Source organism: Syngnathoides biaculeatus, chromosome 3 (genome assembly GCF_019802595.1).
Source record: "Syngnathoides biaculeatus isolate LvHL_M chromosome 3, ASM1980259v1, whole genome shotgun sequence".
NCBI lineage: Eukaryota > Metazoa > Chordata > Actinopteri > Syngnathiformes > Syngnathidae > Syngnathoides > Syngnathoides biaculeatus.
The window spans coordinates 19,750,887-19,771,974 of NC_084642.1; the positions used below are offsets into that span (position 1 = coordinate 19,750,887).

At 40.9% G+C, this 21,088-nt stretch overlaps 2 non-coding genes across 2 annotated transcripts; one reads left to right on the forward strand and one right to left on the reverse strand.

The window, feature by feature from the left end:
• Nucleotides 1–5,939: 5,939 nt before the first annotated feature.
• LOC133498689 (U5 spliceosomal RNA) lies at nucleotides 5,940–6,053 on the reverse strand. Its single transcript, XR_009794437.1, has one exon. It is a non-coding gene; the product is annotated as a U5 spliceosomal RNA (small nuclear RNA).
• Nucleotides 6,054–8,341: 2,288 nt separating this feature from the next.
• LOC133498690 (U5 spliceosomal RNA) lies at nucleotides 8,342–8,455 on the forward strand. The gene has a single exon (XR_009794438.1). It is a non-coding gene; the product is annotated as a U5 spliceosomal RNA (small nuclear RNA).
• Nucleotides 8,456–21,088: the final 12,633 nt, after the last annotated feature.

The window sequence follows — 21,088 nt, forward strand, 5'->3', positions numbered from 1 at the left end:
ACTATCCTTTACCGACTTGTTTTGGAGACATGAAACATGGTGTGAACTTGGAGAGATCAGGCAGGACGCAGAGAGTCTTAACCACTTTTGAGAAAGGGTAAGATTCCCATAAATGCAAACTTGTTGGAGACTTCGTGAAGGGATACAGAAGGTCTTTGGTGGATAATCAAGCCATCTGCCCAGGCCCATCATCTGGGCCAGGCCCAAACCTGGGTTTGCCGCTGTCTTAATTTGGCCCATGTTGCAGGTGAGGATCTTCCATGTCTTCCAGACAAGGTGAAATCGGTGAATCATTGAATGGGCTGGAGAAACCTCCACCCCTTTCCCCCCCCTCCTGAAACAGACAAACCTGGTAGCCTTACACAGACTAAAAGGGAATGAGTTATGGACAAACTCCACCTAGGAAAGGTGCCGACGCCACGGTCCTAGGACACCAAACGGCGTTGACAGGTCTCCAGTTCTCGATGCATTCTCTTTGTCTGTCCAGTGGCTTTGGGATGGTATCCTGAGGAAAGGCTCACAGAAGCTCCAAACACAGAGCAGAACTCTATTTCAGAAGCGGCAGATAAACTGTGATTCCTGGTTCAACACAATATCTCTGGGGAAACTACATATTTGAAAAAATTTGAGACGCATCAACCATTTTAGAAAAGCAATCCACTGCCATCATTACGGCAGTATTACTTGGAGACACTGGGAGTCCATTAACAAAGTCCACAGAAATCTCCAAGCAGGGTCTGCGGGGGATGCAGATGTTCCTAAGGTAACGTGGACGAAGTTTTATTTCTGGCACAGATTGTGCAGGAGACCCCCGTATCTCCCCCACCTCCTCTTCCATGGATGGCAACTGCTTAATGACATACATGATGATCTTCACCCCCGGATGACAAGTAAGGATGGAACTGTGAGCACAATTAATGACCTGTGACCTTAATGTCTCTGGAGTGAATATGCATGGGGAGAATGAGCCAGAATTCTAACCAACTCATATCATCTGTCTAACCACTAATACATGACTATTTTCATTTGAAACAGGGGTTTTGCTCTGAAAATGTCAAGAAAATGGCAATTTTGTCAGTGTCTATATGCTTGAAGAGTTCTTGCACACAAACAGCATCACGCGTTAAGTTAAAAAAAAAAAAAGTCAGTTTGCTGCTCTGGTTTGCAGTCACGGCATGAACGGTGCCATGTCGCCAATCACATCTGCTCTGCATCACATAGCATCCTCTCATCCACCCCACTCCCTCCCTCCACTCTGCATGCCTGGAGGGCAGCACCCACAGTCCTCATTAGAGTGCATGTGTCATGATGACATCAAGTCGCAACCTTGACTTATGCTTTATATTTACACTTATCCATCACAGCCCTGTCCTGGTCGGTTGCAAAAAACATGACATGCACATACGCGCCGTCTGCAAAGGTTTGAGGGGCTGCGCTTGGAACGAGGGCTCCCCCCGATGCAAGAGTGAAACTGGAGCCCACCATGCTGTTGTTGTGTGCTGACTGATCTTTGATGTGTCTTCTCCTTTGTCAACGACGAGGCCACCGGAGTGACACCATGGAAGCCCATATAACGCATCAGGGGTGGGGTTGGGGTGGGTTGCAAGGAAAAGGCTGAATTTGAGAGATGATATGAGTTGGTCACCGTGTAAAAATATAGAAAGAAATAAAACATGAGGCAGGTGGGAGTGGAGAAGAAGGGGAGACTGGCGGAGGATGCCAGTTTATAGTGTGGCCGGTGCCTCGGGCTCGATGGAGAGTGCTCTGTGCAGCGCATAGCGACCGAGCTGCTGGCTGATGACATTTTATGGTCACAACATGAAATCCCAGCAAGTTCTTCTGGGGGAAATCTAGTATTTCACAGTAGTGGGACTTTTTTTTTAATGTTTTTGTCAAACATAACTAAAAGTAGTCCCTAAAAAAATGCACCTACAGGTGTATTCCTGTGCGCGTTCCGTAACACCGTAAGATGTCGCCCAAAATCCCTTCTCCATCTAAAGTGCCGTATTAGGAGTAACTAATCTTGGCCATCTTGACATTAAACGGCAGCCTCACTGAAGATACCATAAGAAGTTTGACAGGTAGCTGTGGTTCTCAATAGCGTTGATGTCCAAAGAAGAGTGGTAAACTTCTCAAGATGCTGCAGAGAAAAGTCTGGATAGCTGTTGGCAGTGGTGGAATTAAACACTTGATAAATTGGGAACGGCTAGCGTCTCAATAGAGGCCGACGAAGATGAGTGTTTTGAAACACTATGAGTTTGAAATGATAAAGTGTTTTGGCATCATAGTTTGGGTTATAGTTAGAATTTAAGATATTAATACAGGCACTTAGAAACATTATTTACGGGGGCTCTGTATTTGTGAGGATTCGCTCTTATATTATCCAAGTTGTTCTTTTAATGCACGCCACACACTAAGCGACGCAGCTGAACGCGACTCAAGCAACACATTTAAAAAAAAAAAAAAAAAAAGACAGGTGGCAACACTTCAGCACACACCAAGAAACTGAACATTGCACATCTACCACTACATACAAGCTGCAAACAAACAAAAATGGTCTCCCTGTATCTGTTTTTCCACCCTCCCTTGGTGAGTCATCGGTGCCAATCACGCTGTCATTTTCACAAGGTTTACTTTTTGTCAAAGCATGTCAAAGCAGTAAGGGTGTTTAGACCCCAAAAAAAAAAACAAAATGCTATGGGCATGAGCTGTGGGTCGTGACCGAAAGAACAAGATCCCGGATACAAGCGGCCGAAATGAGTTTTCTCCACAGGGTGTCCGGGGTCTCCTTTAGCGATAGGGTGAGAAGCTTGGTCATCCGGGAGGGGCTCAGTGTCGAGCCGCTACTCCTCCGCATTGAGAGGAGCCAGATGAGGTGGCTGGGGCATCTGATTCGGATGCCTCCTGGACGCCTCCCTGGTGAGGTGTTACGGGCATGTCCCACCGGAAAGAGACCCCGAGGACGACCCAGGAGACACTGGAGAGACTATGTCTCTCGGCTGGCTTGGAAACCCTTCGGGATCCCTCCGGAAGAGCTGGAAGAAGTGGCTGGGGAAAGGGAAGTGTGGGTATCATTCCTGAAGCTACTTCCCCCGTGACCCGACCCGGAAAAGCGGTAGATAATGGATGGATGGATGGATGGATGGATGTATTCTATCATGTGTAATCACATTCTTATTTTGGTTTGTGTGCTAACCACAAACATGGAACAGAACCCACCTTGTAGGGCAAATAGTTATTTACACATTTACTGAAAACATTGGGACAGATTAAAAAAGTTCATGCTCGCGCTCAAGATACAAGAAGATATTGTCGTCAAGAAGCCAAGTTTGAAGACTTCCAACAAAAAATGTTTGTGAAAACAAAAGGTTGTGATCCCAAAGGGCCATCTTTTGGAATGGACAACCAATTCCCCAAGGAAATCATCAAGAGGCGTACACTCTTGTACCCATTGAGGGAGAAAAAACAAAACAAAACAAAACAAGAAACAAGCGTGGTCGGCTGTTGACAAGTTGTACGTCGACGGTCAACTGTTTTTTGCTATCATCATCCCCTGGCTTTACATATACAGTGCCTTGTGAAAGTATTTGGCACCCTTGAACTTTTCAACCTTTCCCCATATTTCAGGCTTCAAACATAAAGATATATATATATTTTTTTTTCTTCTTTTTTTTTGTCAAGAATCAACAACAAGTGGGATGCAAACGTGAAGTGGCACAAAATTTATTGGATAATTAATTTTTTTTTAACAAATAAAAACCTGAAAAGTGGGGTGTGCAATATTATTTGGCCCTTTTACTTTCACCGCAGCAAACTCACTCCAGAGGTTTACTGAGGATCTCTGAATGAACCAATGTTGACTGATGATGATATATAGAATCCACCTCCGTGTAATCAAGTCTAAGTATAAGTGTACCTGCTCTGTGATAGTTTCAGGATTCTCTTTAAAGTGCAGACAGCATCATGAAGACCAAGTAACACATGGATGTGAGGAAGGAAAACTTCCACACAGATTAGAACCTGTGGCTGTAAATATTTGAATGGATCTCCGGGCGGAATGACACGGAGTCTGGCGAGCGAATTCCGCCGAGCGGTGTTGCCTTGAGCTCGTTTCCTGGCGAGCGAGCTCTGCTCAGCGGCAGGGCCATGAGCTCGCTCCTCAAGCCCCGGAGGCAAAAGATCAATGAGACAATATCATAATAAAAATAATGTATGCAACAGTTAAGATGCACCAACTTTGAGAGCAATTATAAACGGGGCAAATTTCTTGAAAACTAACTTCAATCCAGTAAAGAAAAATCAGGAATTCCAGCCATTCAAGAGTCAAGCAACAACTGTACAGTCACTGCTAGAAATAAATGAAATAGTTTTCAATTATCGTGACTTATGCGTAAGCAACGTTCCCTCTAATTTTTGACGTGTCTGAGCAAACACGCTAAGCTCGTGAGCGCACCCTTTGACCACTATAAGCAACATCAGGCGTATGCACCGCGGTCAGATCGGTGTTACCCATTGAAGTTACATGCCTCATTAAAAGATTCCGATTACAGCATTTACATTGCCATCAAAAAATTTCAAGAACAATTTTGTGTTTTTTGCAAACTTCCAATGAAAATGTAGACAAACAAAAAAATACATTGCTAACCAAACCAAGCCAACTATGAACAGTAAATTTGAAATGCCGCTTCCAACTTTGTTTCATTTATTTATTTTTAACCCACAATGATATTCCCGTCTTTTTTTCTAGGTGTTAAAATGGATTATTTCTTGCAGAATATCTTTAGCAATGCATCTTGAAAGCTGAATGATGCTACCAAACAATTTCAATGTTAATGTTATGATGTCTCCTATTCTTAAAATACAGAATTAGCTTTTTGTGCACTGTATTGTCTGTGTTTTCATCCTCGATCAGGCTGCGCCAAGGTGGAATTTTAACATTATACACCATCTCATCCTGTACTTTCTACTTTGGCCTCAGACCAGACATGTTTTACTCAAAAAAGAGAAAATCTCGTCCAGTTTCACCACTTTTTCTTCTTCATTATTACTATTATTATTATTATTCACACACTCTGACATTCATAAAAGCAACAGCATTTTTTTTTTTTTTTTTTTTACTTTTGCCATTATTATCGAGAATAAACATAAGCAACATGTCTAACTCGTCTTTGCTCTACGTTGCCCAGACTGTGTTGCTAACTAAAGCACCGGTGGTGGGCAGTGGTTGTAATTAGGAGTGTACCCCTTTCAGAGCCAGAGGTGTGCTGTGTAAGGTAAACAAGGAAGTAGAGTATGTGGCATGGTGTGGCCGAGCAGCAGCTTGTTAGAGACTGCGGCTGCCGTGTATAGGGAACATTTGTGAACAGGTACATTTCAGACTTTTAAAGCTACTGAATCGGCGTTTTTTTACTGACGGTTTTTTACCATGTCATGTGGGATGGGTTACAATGCACAACAAAAGCTGTTGCTAATACTGCCGTAATTCGACTAAACATGCTCATGTTAAATTACAACTGCAACTGCTTCGTAGTTCTGGGTTTGAATGTCAGCTCCGACCTTCCTGAGTGTAGTTTGTATCTTCTCCCCTTGCACTCATGGGTTTTCTTCGCATATTCCAGCTTCCTCCGATGTTATAAAACATGCAGTTCGGGGTGTACCCCACTTCTTGCCCAAGGATGGCTGGGATCGGCTCCAGCTCTCCCGTGACCCTTGGAGCATAAAAGGCTCAGAAAATGGATGGATGTTGGGCTCTTTGAAGACTAAATTGTCATAGTCTGGCATTTTGAGTATGCGTTATCAATTTTTAAATAAATGCTCAATTTTACTACAAGTAAGATATTCTAAATCGGGCTACTTTTGCCTATTAATGTTTGTATAACTGTGCACATCACCACTCTTTGTCTTATAAGGAAATAATTAATATTTTACAGAAATAGAATAGCTCCGCTTTCGCGGAGCAACCAAAAATTGAGATTGACTCTTGTTGTTCCTCCCCACAGAAATCTTCAGTAAAAGGCGAAAGGTTTATGCGATATGAAGAGAAACAACAGTAAGTTACCAAAGATGCGCATACACTTTTGACAAACGGTATTCAACTCAAAAGTGCCACTATTTCATAACAGTTCAAAGGATATTCCGTCAACTACAGTTAATGTACTCCAATGGTCTCATCTTTAAACGGAAAAGGGGATTCTAAAGATGGAAAGACGTTCTGTTTTTCCATTCTTTTATCTAGTTTGTCAAACTGTTTTGCCACAAAGGATTGTGGAGATTTGCGCATGAGCTCGGAGTCAATCAACACATTTACATCTGCCCGCATTGTGCAGCCTTCTCCGTGCCAGTTGGGCTTGACGTGACAACAACGCATAAAATCGATGTTATTGACTTTCGGTGAACGTGAACCTCACGGGCGGATCAAAAACAACGACGGGGCACATGACTGATTTTGTGAACGTGTATACGGTGAAGAAAGCTTTTGGGCGAACTGATTCGTACGATTCAGTGTACTTAAAAGAATTGATCGAGTCGACAAGTTTATACTATGAACACAGTCCAGTATAGTATGTCGAAGCTCAATGACAGGAATAGTAAAATCACGGAGCATCGTATGTTGTCCTTGGTGTTAACTCCCTTCTCACATTGTAACTCCGAAGCTCAATGACAGGAATAGTAAAATCATGGAGCATCGACTTGATGTCATACTCGCTTTATTTTCTTTTTGCACACAACACTTACCGGTCGCTGTGAATCAACGTTCTTTTTCCTCTCACACTTGCTTCTGACCAAAAACGCAAGTGCAGTCGATCTCACCCACACAACACACGCCCACCTACACGAAACCCGCAACAAGCCGAATACGCTTCCACGTTCACGAGCTGTCAACCCGTCACTATGTCGGATTAATGCCAACAAAGTATTTGTATGCGTCCAGACTTTTATACACTTTCAAACTTTTCCGTGTAAATCTCGACGACTTACTCACCAGATACACGTGTAGATCCAGTTGTCCAAGACAAGCGGAAGCAAATTAACAGTCCAATTTCTTATCGGCGAAAACATCGACTTTGGCATTAAATATGGGTCCTCTATGTCAAGTGTCTCTCATTTTTCCACGTACCTTTCTTTATTGTCACCTTCTAAATGTTTAACGGTATCAGACAAAACTCTGGGCGTCCTGATATAAGACATATTTTTGTGTCGTCTCCAACCGACTTAGCATTGAACCAATCTTTGTTCGACCGGCAATATGGCGACGTAAACAAAAGTCATGTGATTTTATGACGTAGGTGCACGAGCTCTATATTCTATCAGCATTTCTTTCATGTATTCAGGATCCAAACCATCTAGTGATTTATAGACCAGTAGCAGGAATTTGAAATCAATTTAAAGTTGACAGGAAGCCAGAGTAATGACTTCAGAATTTGAGTTATATGCTCTGTCAAAAAAATTGTTTCGAAAAGTGGGTCGGGGAGATGTACCATTTGAACATGTGGCTGACAGTAGAACCATTGTAGAATGTCCACATTCTGCAACATCTCCTCATGACGGCACCTTTGCTTGACATAGCATGTGCGTGTATGTGTTGCATGCTCTTGCCAACATTCATCATTCTTAATTGGCAGATGAAATAGAATGTTCAAGAAGATAAAACTTATGGATTGTTTTGATCCATGCTAGATCCTCCAGTTTGGGGATTCTCTGGTATAACCTTACATTAGGGTGGGCTGTGTTCGCGCTCTCCCCTCATTACCGATGTGGAAAACAAACAGCGCTTATCCCTTGATAATAGCGAAAGAGTCAGTAACACATCAGTATGTGCGCATTTATACTATACGCGATTGTGTTCTTAGTATAAATCAAGTCGATAAATTCTTTTGAGTACGCTAAATTGGACGAATCGGTTCAAGCAAAATCTTTCTTCACCGTGTATACGTTCACAAAGTGCCCCGTTGTTGTTACTGATCCGCCCGTGAGGTTCACGTTCACCGAAAGTCAATAACATCGACTTCATGCGTTGTTGTCACGTCAAGCCCAACTGGCACGGAGAAGGCTGCACAATGCGGGCAGATGTAAATGTGTTGATTGACTCCGAGCTCATGCGCTAATCTCCACAATCCTTTGTGGCAAAACCGTTTGACAAACTAGATAAAGAATGAGAAGCCTGCACGTCTTTCCACATTTAGAATGTCCTTTTGTGTTTAATGAAGAGACCGTTGGAGTACATTAACTGTAGAACATCCTTTGAACTGTTATGAAATAGTGGCACTTTTGAGTTGAATACCGTTTGTCAAAAGTGTATGCGGGGCAACCAAATAACCCGTTTCACCGCGTCTCTGGTAGCTTACTCTTGTTTCTCTTCATATCGTATAAATCTTTCGCATTTTACTAAAGATTTTTGTCGGGAATGACAACAAGAGTCGGTCTCAACTTTTTGACGCTCTGCGAAAGCGGAGCTTTTCTATTTCTGTAAAATATTAATTATTTCATTATAAGGTGAAGAGTGGTGCTGTGTGCAGTTATACAAACATTAATAGGCAAAAGTAGCCCGATTTAGAATATCTTACTTGTAGTAAAATTGAGCATTTATTTAAAAATTGATAACACATACTCAAAATGCCAGACTATGACAATTTAGTCTTCAAAGAGCCCAACATCCATCCATTTTCTGAGCCTTTTATGCTCCAAGGGATCTTTGAAATGTTATCAATTATCATTTCATTACTAGACAAAAAGGTGAAGTGCGGTGCTCCAAAAGATACATAGTTGCAGCCCCATCTATCTCCTATTCTATATTCCTTAGATTGGCTCATTACGCTTGACTGACTCAGGTCAAATTGTGGAGCGCAGAGTCCAAAGCAAACATGGTGAAGCAGCATTTAGCTATTTATTTTGCTGCACACAAATGGAATAAGTGACGTCGGCCCCAACTGTGTACGTTTATACGTTCAAGTTATAGCCTTTTGTTTCCTCATGCTTTTTAGAATATTTCAACATTTAAATTATTTAATTCTACTGTATGCTGTTTTAATAGCAGTTTTTCCTTTTTTTTTTAATGTTTTAAGTTTTATCTCTATGTATTTAAATGATTTTAATCATGTAAACCACATTGAGTTCCTGAACCTTATGTATGAAATGCACAATAAAAATAAATTTGCTTTGCTCCACCGTACAAAACTCAAATCTGTCATTGTACAAGTTATATCATGATTTACTTTCGTCATGTTTAGTAAAGCCAATGTCGTGTCATTGAAAATCATTCGAACATTCCTTACCCGGCGCATGTATATGTATGTGAAATTCATACACAGTACTGTACAGTATTAGAACGGAACAGACTTACAAACATTTGCTTCATGTTTAAATTGTATGAATATAATAGCTTTATATTCATCAAAAACAGTGGACACAAAAAAAAGGGTGGGTGGACACTTGAGCATGCACTCCCCCAACCCCAAAAGGGCAAAATAATGGTTTTGTTGGTTGTGTATAATGATGATACATTTGGACTTTTCTAAAATCACCATTATCTTCATTTTCACACATTACACCATCCTTATCATTTACCGTTTACCAACTTAAAAGGAAAAGAATAATAACCAAGCCTATACATCTCAATTAAATTTATTAACAAATAAAGCCACACATTCACAATGTTTCCCATTTGCCTCAGGGAAAATGCGACATTTTACTTTCTTTCTGGATTATTAGATTAGGCACTATTCAATAATTATCGGAGCACAAGTTCATGAAGGGCCTGCTTTATTTTATGTTCATTGGTGTCATCTAGCGGCAGTTTTTCATGACTGCAGGAAGTATAATATTCAACATTCAGACTGCGTACTTTGTTGCAAGTACTATTGAATTAATTACGGCAATGACTTAAATTAATTATTAAATAAGAAATTAGCATTATAGAGACTAATTACATGACTTTGGCACACGACAATAACTGTTGCTCCCAAGTACTTTTATAGTCGCAGATTATATATTTTATACATACTAGAATTGTTGAGTAAAATTTTACTCAATTAGATTTAACAATGTTAAATCAGTCGTGAAAATATCTGGGACAGGTTCAATAGGCTCATATTTATCTCTTGGCTCACTCCATTTTCGATTTTACTACTCTCCTAAATAACGTTTGAAGTTAAATAGTTTCTTTCGGCTTGTCCCGTTAGAGGTCACCACAGTGTGACATCTCAGATGAACGCTCATATTTTTGTGGCACATTTTTTTACGCCGGATGCCCTTCCTGACGCACCCCCTCTTGGGGAGTAGTGGCCCCAGTGAGATACGAACTCACGACTCCTGGTTTGAAGTTAAATAAGTCTTACACAAGGCACCTTGATGAAAATGTTTGATATTTCATATGGCGTTCCATGTGATTCCTTGACGGCATCACTAATGACTTTATTCAGCAAAATTCTTACGACACATTTCCAGAAGTTGTTGCTCCCTTGTTAGTCTCTCTACTCACCCATCCTGATTCAGTTCAATATGGGTGGAGTGGTAACTATTATAATCCACTCAGGATAACTACACTATCAATGAATGATCTCATCTTTGGTTTCATGGTGTGAATTCATCCTCAAAGTTCACTTTATAACCGCCTTCATCTTTTTGTAGTCAGTCAGGATCTTAAAAAAGCATTTCAAGAAGCCCCTTTAACACCCTCTGGACCAAATAAAATTTTGCAGAGAGAAAAATCTGATGCTTTCAGAAAATGATAGTCTGGACTTAAAATTTTTCCATTATATTAAACCTGTTGTAAATTTGCAACCCCTGCCCGGAAAGGGTTAAAAAAAGAATCAATGCCACCGACATCTGAAAAACAGGAGGGACCAGACACATGGAATTAAATTATGACCACCTTTATTTTACTCAATCTCAAATATCTCTGTCTCCCCCCCCCCCCCCAAATGGATGTGGTTTCTGATGTTATTGGAATGCTGCTCTCAAATTAAAAGGTTTGTAATTGGAGGGATGATCGAGTTGTGGCAAACATCCACCTTGCGTTCCGCAGTCCTGCCCATTCAGCATGTAGTAATTGGTTCATTGTTGACAAGAGAATGAGTATCATCATTTACAGACATCCAACAATCAGGCTTTAGATTTTTTTTATATGATGGGAAGTTATGAAAAATGCTCTAATTTGTCCCAATAGTTGTTGTTGGTAATTGGTTTGAATGAACAATTTCTTTGTACAAAACAAGCGAGGGATTCATCAAGTGTAGGAAATGAAGTGTTTCAAGTTGGCAAGCAGCATCTTTATTCTGCCAGGCAGCCCTCGGGCCCTCAAGATAACTCCTGTCTGATCATCTCCATGGGAGCTCTAATAGCAATCCCAGTATTAATTTAGTCCTCAAAGAAAACTCCATCCATCCTATCTCGGAAGGGGGCCCAGCTCCATGGGTCTCTATGTTTAAAATTGTCTTATATCCTGTATATAGTTGTGTGTGTGTGTACACAGACACGTGTGTGTGTGTGTGTATTCTCCTCCTTGTGCTGGGGACCAGAGAAAACAGCACTCCAAAAACCCTTCTGATATTAAACATCTAAGTAGGACTGGGGGCCCCCTATGAAGCCAAACATATAGGTGGGTCTCGAATGCGAGCACCTGGTGGCTCGGCCTGTACCCACGGGGCCTAGCTGGCCAAAGCCCAAAAAGGTAACGTGGGTCACCCTTCCTGGCTGGTGACCGGAGGCAGGAACCTTGGTGATCTGATCCCGGGGTACAAAAGATGGCTTCCAGAGAGGTGGAATGTCTCCTCTGTTGCAGGGAAGGAGCACCAGCTGGTTTGTGAGGTCCAACTCACAAACCAGAGAAGTTCCGACTAGATACTCAGGCACGCCTCCACACATGGTTTGGGCTCTGGTACCAGTCCCCTTTAGAGGGGCTGGATGCTCTTATACTCCAGAGTTGCCTACGGTAAGAGGCACCAAGCAGGTGTGGGTATTCTCATTTCGTCCTTTCTCGTTGACTGTACGTTGGGGTTCACGTCAGTTGACAAAAGGGTAGCCTCCCTCCGCCTTCAGGTGGACAATGACAGTGGGAACCAGAAACGGGCGATTGGGAGGAACCAAATGATCATAACCCGAGCGGTGTTCTGTTATTGGCCTAATATGTTCATCACATATTGTCCATAACCAACACCATGTTCAAACATAAGGGTGTCCATACATGCACTTGGCACCAGCACACACCTATCTTTTGGCTTTCGACATGATTGGGTTTGAAGCTCTTCACCCAGTCTGGAGAAACCCGATATGGACGTGGATTTACGTACGTCATGAACACAAAGAGGTAAAAGAAAATGGAGCAAAAAGATACCCTTCTCGACAGATTTGCGGCTACCAGCAGCTCACAAAAGATTTACATGGTTTAATTTCACATATGTGTTGGGCTGCCCCTCCAGAGACCCAAGTAAAGAAACCCAAAATAAGTTTTCTAAAACTTTTGAACCTGATTTTAACTCCAGTTATCTGTTGTCATTTGGAATGAAAGTAAGATTAGTCTTCATTTCTGTATTGGGTCAATTATTGTCTTGAAACAAAATAATATTTACTGATGTCAGTCCATGTGGTTTTTGGGGGAGCGATGATCTTGCAAATACACCGCAGTATGATGGATGAAAAGACGGGCATAACTGATGATTTTATTGCAAAAGAATTCTGTCAGTTGGGCGAATTTGGTGGCTAATTAATCGAGTTTGCAAGTCACAAACAAAAATGGAGTGCACAACACGCTAAAAACAGCAGAGCCATAATTTAGGCACAGGTCTAATTTGTGCCGAAAGAAAACCCTGACAGGTATTTATCTTCATTGTTGATCAGGGGGTTACACCAGTTGTGAACATCTTTCTGCCTGTTAAGAAGCAATTACTGAATACAAACATGTAGGGCACAGAACCAATTAACAAATTTACATTTAAAACACATTTGCTCGATGCTGTTAAATCACTGGCAGGAGAATCTCAGTTTAAATGGCATTTAAATGAAAACGAGAGAATCACATTGCCAAGATGAATGCTTCAGAAATTGTGACTGTATTAGCTCAAGGTTAAGGAAGCACTTAGCCCGTGACAAGCTTGCAAGACTTAACGATACTCTATGTCTTTTTGTTTATATATTCAACTTCATTAAAGATGCAGCATAAATCACGTCAACGGTAGATTGTATTTTAATTAAAGCATGGAACATGTCGACATAAAGCAGCAGAAATCCCGTCAATGATTTTCACAAGGAATAGATAGTAATAGTGTTGACGATTAATTTAGTTTTATTATCGGTTTAAGACGACGCCTAAAAGTGCTCTATTTAATACATTTGAACATTGTTAAAATCTCAATTTATAGAAATAGTGAAATATGCTGCATAGGGACACACACATGACTAAATGTGGAAAACAGGTTAGCAGGCCTCCTGTGTATGCTGCAAAACATATAGCAGCAAACCATTGGGTTGAGGACATGGTTTGAACCCCAACTTTCTAATACTGTACTGTGTTTTGTTTCTGCGTGCCCTTTTCGGACAATGGTTAAAGGCGTATATTGACTCTTTCTATATGATGGAAAAGTTTATTTCCATAATTCCATTCATAAAGGAAAAGGTTTAATAGATTAGATTCAGAGCCCACAATTTTAAAAAAATTCCAGTATTTGTTTTTTTTTCTGCGTGATTTGGGTTTCCAGCTCATAAAACCTACCAAATCAGGAATTCAGAAAATTAGAATACTGTGTAAAAATTACTATGTACAAACAAACAAAAAACGAGGGTCATACTAAAATCAATCAAAATATGGTACTTTCATAATTATTGTTTTTAGTCTACAATACTTGGTCGGGAATCCCTCTGCACCGTGGCATTGAGGCAATCAGCCCGAGGCATTGCTTGAGGATTATGGAAACCCAGATTTGCTTGATGCTTGCTGTCAGTCCTTTCCTTTTGGGTTAGAAGGGTTTGGGTTGGCTCACTTGAAAAATAGGTGGGTTCCAACACAGGGTGTTCTGTCTTGCTTAAGATGCTCAACAGATGTAAAAACTGATGTAGATGTAAATGTTATGAACCAAAGGCTGGAATTGTGAACTGTTGTCTCATATTCATTTTTTAATCAGCAGTACTTACGACTACACACAGTATAATAAAAGACTACAAATGAACTTCGGTCATTTTTTTAAACTGTTACAACACTTACTGTAACATTTTTCATTGCCTTGACAATATCTATTACCTTTTACACTCAAGACTTCAAAGATCCATCCATTTTCCATACCGCTTAACAGTCAATGTAAATTAAATTAATGCACTCCCTCTAGAAATGAAAGTGGCCAAAAGAACAATATAGAGCTAACAGATGTCCACACACTATACATCAGTCATGTAGCTATTAAACAGAAACCTAGTGTACATGAACGACTCCATCAATATTCCAGGAAGTCAAACATTATAAAGATACAACTGCTCGACAGTCAATGTTCCTTTATGTGTCCACAAGTATAAATTGATTCTCAAAGCTTTTCAAACTGTCAGCTAAAGTAATAGATTGCGCCACAATGTGGTACTTCGTCATATTTAAGAAAAACGAAGTCATGGTTGAAAACATCATACGGAACTGAAGCTGACTTTGTCAACATTTAACCTGTTGGGCCTTAAAAGTGGGTACGTTAGCATCAGCGAATTCATCACGGCCGGCCGTATTGGTTCCAACGACTCATTTCAGAATTTTCTGAAACGGCGCAGGCATTCCCATCAAACTCGCATGATGACGTCAAGAAAAATATCCCAGAAGGCCCCTTGTTTTCTTCTATTTCCGATGTCCAAGATGGCTGCTTCAGCTTTGTGAAATTTTATGTCACAAAAAAAGAGCCTTCTGTCTTATAAAAGATAAGTAGGAATTCATATAAAAACGGCATAGACTATTAGATGAGGTATTTTAGGTTCTTCATACGATTTGGTGCATCAGCAGTTAGCTTTCTACTATCAACAAAAAACTTGACCGTGGTGTAACATCAATCCCCTCAATTCTTTTGGTGGAAAATCAAGCTGAATGTTTATTTTACATTCCCCGTTTATATTTTGATTGGCAGATGATGGTAGATTTATTTCATGAGTAAATCCATGTCACAAGTGATCTTAATAGTTTATAGATTTATTTTAATGATGCATCATAGAGAATAGCATTGAATTAGGCTGGCGATGCGCCCTTGATCATTATCTGACAGTTTCGTAGGAATATATAAAGAATTAAGAAAGTTATAGGCAATTTATTCAGTTAAAAAAAAAAAAAACATTTCGGTCACAGACTTCCCATTGTTTCTAAAAGAAAACAGGAAACATCATTTACCCCTAATGTCCGAACTTCAAAGTTAAATAACTTTGTTAGGTCTTAACCACACATAACATTGGGTTTGGTGCCACTGGAAAGTCTATTTCAAGAATAAATAATCCATTGAAGAATTAACTCAATTTGAAAATTTTGCTAACCTTATCTATCAAAAGACACTTGGAAGGTTGGCACTTCTCTATCTGAATGTGAGCGCTTGCCGCTCTCACTAGCCGGCCAGCTACAGCACGTAATGTACCTGCAAATGTGCCCTCAAATTTCACATCGACAGTTCCGCCGTCGGCAGCACTTTCACTACCAGCAAACCTCTTTGCACTGCACTATGTTCGAACCCGCATCTTTTGTCTGTATTTAGTATTTGCTGTACATGCAGACTGAGGCAAGTGTTGCAAAGTCATAGTTTCCGGCCGAGCTACGTAGAATTATGGTGCCGACTGAGTCGCGCCACTGCTGGCACGTGACCAGCGAGAACCAATCAGACACCGGCAAAATTGCACATGACCAGAGCGAGCCAATCATAAGCGTCTGAATGATCAATCGGAGCTTTTTCGGCGATTTCCCTTATGTAATCCATCTATCCATCCATTTTCTGATCCGTTTATCCTCACGTTGGTCGCGGGAGTGCTGGACCCTATCCCATCTCATCGTGCAAGAGGCAGGGTACACACTGGACTGGGTGCCAGCCAATGGATAGGTTTTCAACTACGCCATCTTGTGTGTCACCACTAGCCTTAGACCAATCAGATGAATTAACTATAGAAAAAAACTTAACGCTTCCTCAATGACACACAAGATGGCGTAATTGGAAACCTATCCATTCTAGGGCACATGGAGGCAGACAGCAGTCGCAGTCACAATCACACCTAGGGGCAATTTAGTCTCCAATTAATGCCTGTTTTGGGGGTGTGGGAGGAAATCGGAGTGCCTGGACAAAACCCACGCAGGCAAGGGGAGAACATGCAAACTCCACACAAACGGGGCTGGGATTTGAACCTCTAGAACCTTCACAACTGTAAGGCCAACCGCTACGCATGGCTGACCATACTGTTATTAACACAATATTTTGTAATAAAAATTAATTCCATACTTCGACAGTATGATTGTACAGGTTTATTTTTAAAGTAAAGCAGTCTCTTCTTCTTCTTCTTTTCCTTTCGGCTTGTCCCGTTAGGGGTCGCCACAGCGTGTCATCTTTTGCCATCTTAGCCTATCTCCTGCATCTTCCTCTCTAACCCCAACTGCCCTCATGTCTTCCCTCACCACATCCATAAACCTTCTCTTTGGTCTTCCTCTCGCTCTTTTGCCTGGGAGCTCCATCCTCAGCATCCTTCTACCAATATACTCACTCTCTCGCCTCTGAACATGTCCAAACCATCGAAATCTGCTCTCTCGAATCTTGTCTCCAAAACATCCAACTTTGGCTGTCCCTCTAATGAGCTCATTTCTAATCCTATCCAACCTGCTCACTCCGAGCGAGAACCTCAACATCTTCATTTCTGCCACCTCCAGTTCAGCTTCCTGTTGTTTCTTCAGTGCCACAGTCTCTAATCCGTACATCATGGCCGGCCTCACCACTGTTTTGTAAACTTTGCCCTTCATCCTAGCAGAGACTCTTCTGTCACATAACACACCAGAAACCTTCCGCCAGCTGTTCCAACCTGCTTGGCCCCGTTTCTTCACTTCCTTACCACACTCACCATTGCACTGGATTGTTGACCCTAAATATTTGAAGTCGTCCACCCTCGCCATCTCTTCTCCCTGTAGCCTCACTCTTCCCCCTCCATCTTTCTCATTCACACACATATATTCTGTTTTACTTCAGCTAATCTTCATTTGCCATGACAGAATGAGTGCGTTTTTAACGTTCATCTGACAGAAATGATCAAAGTTAAGTTCACGTTCTCCCTAAATATGAATTCCTTCATTAATTTTTGTTCATTGAACACTGCCAACAGTCCTCAGGGCACGTCATTGACCAGGTCCCTCCGTGTAGCACTGCCGTGTTAGAAATGGAAGATCTGTTCCCTTAAATTTGGGAGCATGGAATTGTCCAACCCTTCTTACCAACCCTAAACCTGCTTTTCAAAGCACCACAAAAGAAATTTGTGCAATTGTTCTGCAGCAATTTGAGGTAAGAAATGTTGTAACTTTTATTCTTTTGTCAAATGACAGCGAAAACAAAAGGCATTAATCCAGTTGTTGCTGGTGCTGAGTGAGCGGGTGTGCAAATGAGCGACATGGTGGTGTGCAAAAACATTTGTGTTTGCTGAAGCTTTGTCATCGTCTGCCAAGATAAATCCGTCTGGAAGGCAAACAGCAAGATTAACAGAGGAATTTGTCATAATAACACGTAAAAAAAAATGGGAGTAGAACTTTGTGCCTTTCCAAATAAAAGGCGAGGTTGTTTATCACTTTAGCTTTGGTCTCCCCCTGAGGCTGATTTAATGCATTCTTTTCCAAGCAGGAAGAGAATTCTTAAGCGGCACAACGAGGTAAATTGAGGGCTTTTTGCTTTCTTCCCCTTACACTTTTAACTTTGCCCATAAAGCGCTCTCATGACTTGGACAAGAAAGATGAAAACCAGCCTTGGGCATTTGATCAAATTTTAGACTGCGCACAATGATCAATATTAATCTGCTTTGCTGACATTTCAGGACAACAAAGGAACCAAGGCTGCTATTGTTTGGTAGCATGGGAATGAAATGTTTTTACAAATAAAATGTAAAAAAAATTTTTTTAAAGGAAGCGGGAATCATGGAGGGGTCTGAAATTTTCAACATAGGTGCATATCTACTGTGAGAGATAATCTAAAAAGAAAAATCCAGAAATCACAAAGTTCAAATACTTATTTTCTTCACTGTAGCTAACTAGATTGTAAGGACCATAAGCCACCAATTTTCAATCATTTACACCACAACAAAACTGAAGTTATTGACTTTAGCAGGAAGGACAAGAGGAGGAGGTTACTTTCGGCTTGTCCCTGTCGGGGTCGCCACAGCGTGCCATCTCAGACGAACGCACATATATGTTTGGCACAATTTTTACGCCGGATGCCCTTCCTGACGCAACCCTTCTCAGAGAGTGGAGGCCCGAATTGCTGATAAACACCTGGAGTCACTTCCTTTAACCAAGGTTAGGTGTAGGGGCAGCTCATCACATGTCCATGCCCCTCGTCTGGCATGGACACATAACTTTGACAGACATTATAGGCTTTAATTACTTGGGGATCACTTACAGACCGGAGGTCAAACTCAAGGCCCGGGAGGCCAGATCCGGCCCACCTCATGATTGTCTGTGGCCCACGAAGAAAAATATTGTGTGCAACTTCTGTGATTCTTGTGAAAATCTACTAAAATTTCAAATGGTCGTATATCCGAACTGATAATGTGGATATCACGCGCATTTTCTGTTACCAAACGTGAACAATAGTTGAAAACCCATTACCCTTAATTACTGATTCGAAAAAGTTCATAAATTTTGTCTGTATATATGATGAGATGATCAAATATTTTTATGGTTTCACAGTCATAATGGCCCTCTGATGGAAACCATAACTGTGGTTATGTCAAGATATGAACTGCTTCGACAAAAAAAGAATCCCATCGCACCACTTGTCACTGCCTTGCTTACACACACACACACACACACACACACACACACACACACACACACCACACACACACACACATATATATATATATACATACACACTCACGCATAATTGAACATTCAATTTCTCTCAAAAAAATTGCAATACAGGTTTAAAAATGCCAAAGACAAATTTATTAGTTGACACACATCAGCCAGAAAGAAGAGCCCCCTGAAAAGTCACCATTTGATTGGCAGTGTAAAATAAGACAAAGAGCGTGAGATCATTTATCTTTTTTTGACACCCTTTTCTTCTTGCACAATTGCACCAGTGATCAAAAGTTACACATTCACTTGTTACTTCCGTACATACGGATAGATAAACCATGTTTAGCTGAGGGGCATCTAAAGCAATAATTACGATGCAAGGTTATTATTATTATTTTTTTTTTTTTGTGGGTGGAGGGGGGGGGGGTCAAGGAACAGAGCTATTATCAACACTGAATCAGACCAAGACCTAATTTACGATTAGATTTTGCAGCTTTGCCCAAACCACACTACTACAGTGGAAAAAAAAAAACCAAAAAAACAACATGAAGTCACCATCAAGGGTTCACTAGCACATTTGATTATAAGGAATATAGGTGTAAAATAATATACATTTCCACTCACTCACACAAAAATAGTGCATTGTTACAAAGCATTTCGTCTCGTAAAACACAAAAGCGTGAAGCCAACACTTCATGTATTACAAAACAGCTCGGTTTAAAACATATGCCTTGGCTCAAGACTTTCTAATAGTGCACAATATGAGGGGAATAAAGAGGTTTTGTGTCGGGAGTTTGTTACACAAAGGAAGGAAACTTACACTGTCTGCACCATATAGTACGTAGTTCTGAAGCGGTGCGATTATCAATGATGGATAAACCTAAAAAAAGTACACACAAACTTTTTTTATGTTTGAGGAGCATAGTTTTCAGCCTTCTTGTATGGGCGCCCATGTCATCTCTGGCTGGAATGACCATTTTTGGTTTGATTTACACAAAGATAGAAAGACCAGAATCTATGAAACATCTAAAATAATGATAAAAAAATGTTACACACAGGAGGCTTGTACTGTATGCAGCATATAATTACTATACTAAGATCAAAGTAAAAACTTCATCACGCGCCACTTGGTTTTCTTGGCATTCACCACGGGGCAGGGCACAGGTATAACGGCGCCCAACCTTGGCCATATTTGGACGGTTTCCCGGTGTCACAAGAAAAATGTTGAGTGATGGACAAATATCTCAAACACGTTATTCCAGACCTACTTCAAATCCAAACCAGCAGGAAAATCCTTGAGACTACTTCCCGGTAGACTGCTAATCAACCACTTCAAAACATGGGCACGTTTGCGCTGTACCGTCATAAGCGCCCTTCCCCGCAGTAAACACCAAGAAAACAAAGCCCAGTGCCAAAGGACCTCTCGATGTAAAAAAATACAGTGCTTTTATTTTGAAAGTGGCACATTGATCTCTATGAATGTGGGAAGCTCAAGAGAGCAAGAACCGACGCAGCAATATTGTTACTGTATTTAGTGACCACACTATCGACTAATTTAAAAAAAGAAAGACCAGCAGTGAGAATGCCATTAGCCGTCCTCACCTTTGCACGTTTATATCCTCAACTGTCATAGTAAGAGGACCAAGATTTACCCTCATAATCATTTGGGAGACAATTAGCAATGGCTAACATGAGATAGCGGTTTGGTGGTGTTCATAAGATCAGCTCGACACACTTTGAAAATACAATTCTGTGGCCATGCGGTTAGTAACGTGACAACGGGAGAAGCAGTCATGTCAATTTTCTATCCATTTACGTTTACATCCGTCAACCACTCCCTCTGAAGCCAACAACTCCCTTTGATTTTTATAGGCCCCCACTCGAAGCAACACGTCCCTAGTGAATGTCTCCCTCTTGTGGCTTACCACAGTACAGTATAGAAAAAAAGATGAATGATGGAGATCTTTATGTGAATCTTGATGCATGGATGGATGGATTAAATAGTGTAGCAATGTTAATACATTGTCCATTGTCTTTTTTTTTTTATCTCTATATGACTTCTAATTCGTAATTAATGTGTCATGTTATTGACCTTATTAGGATATACAT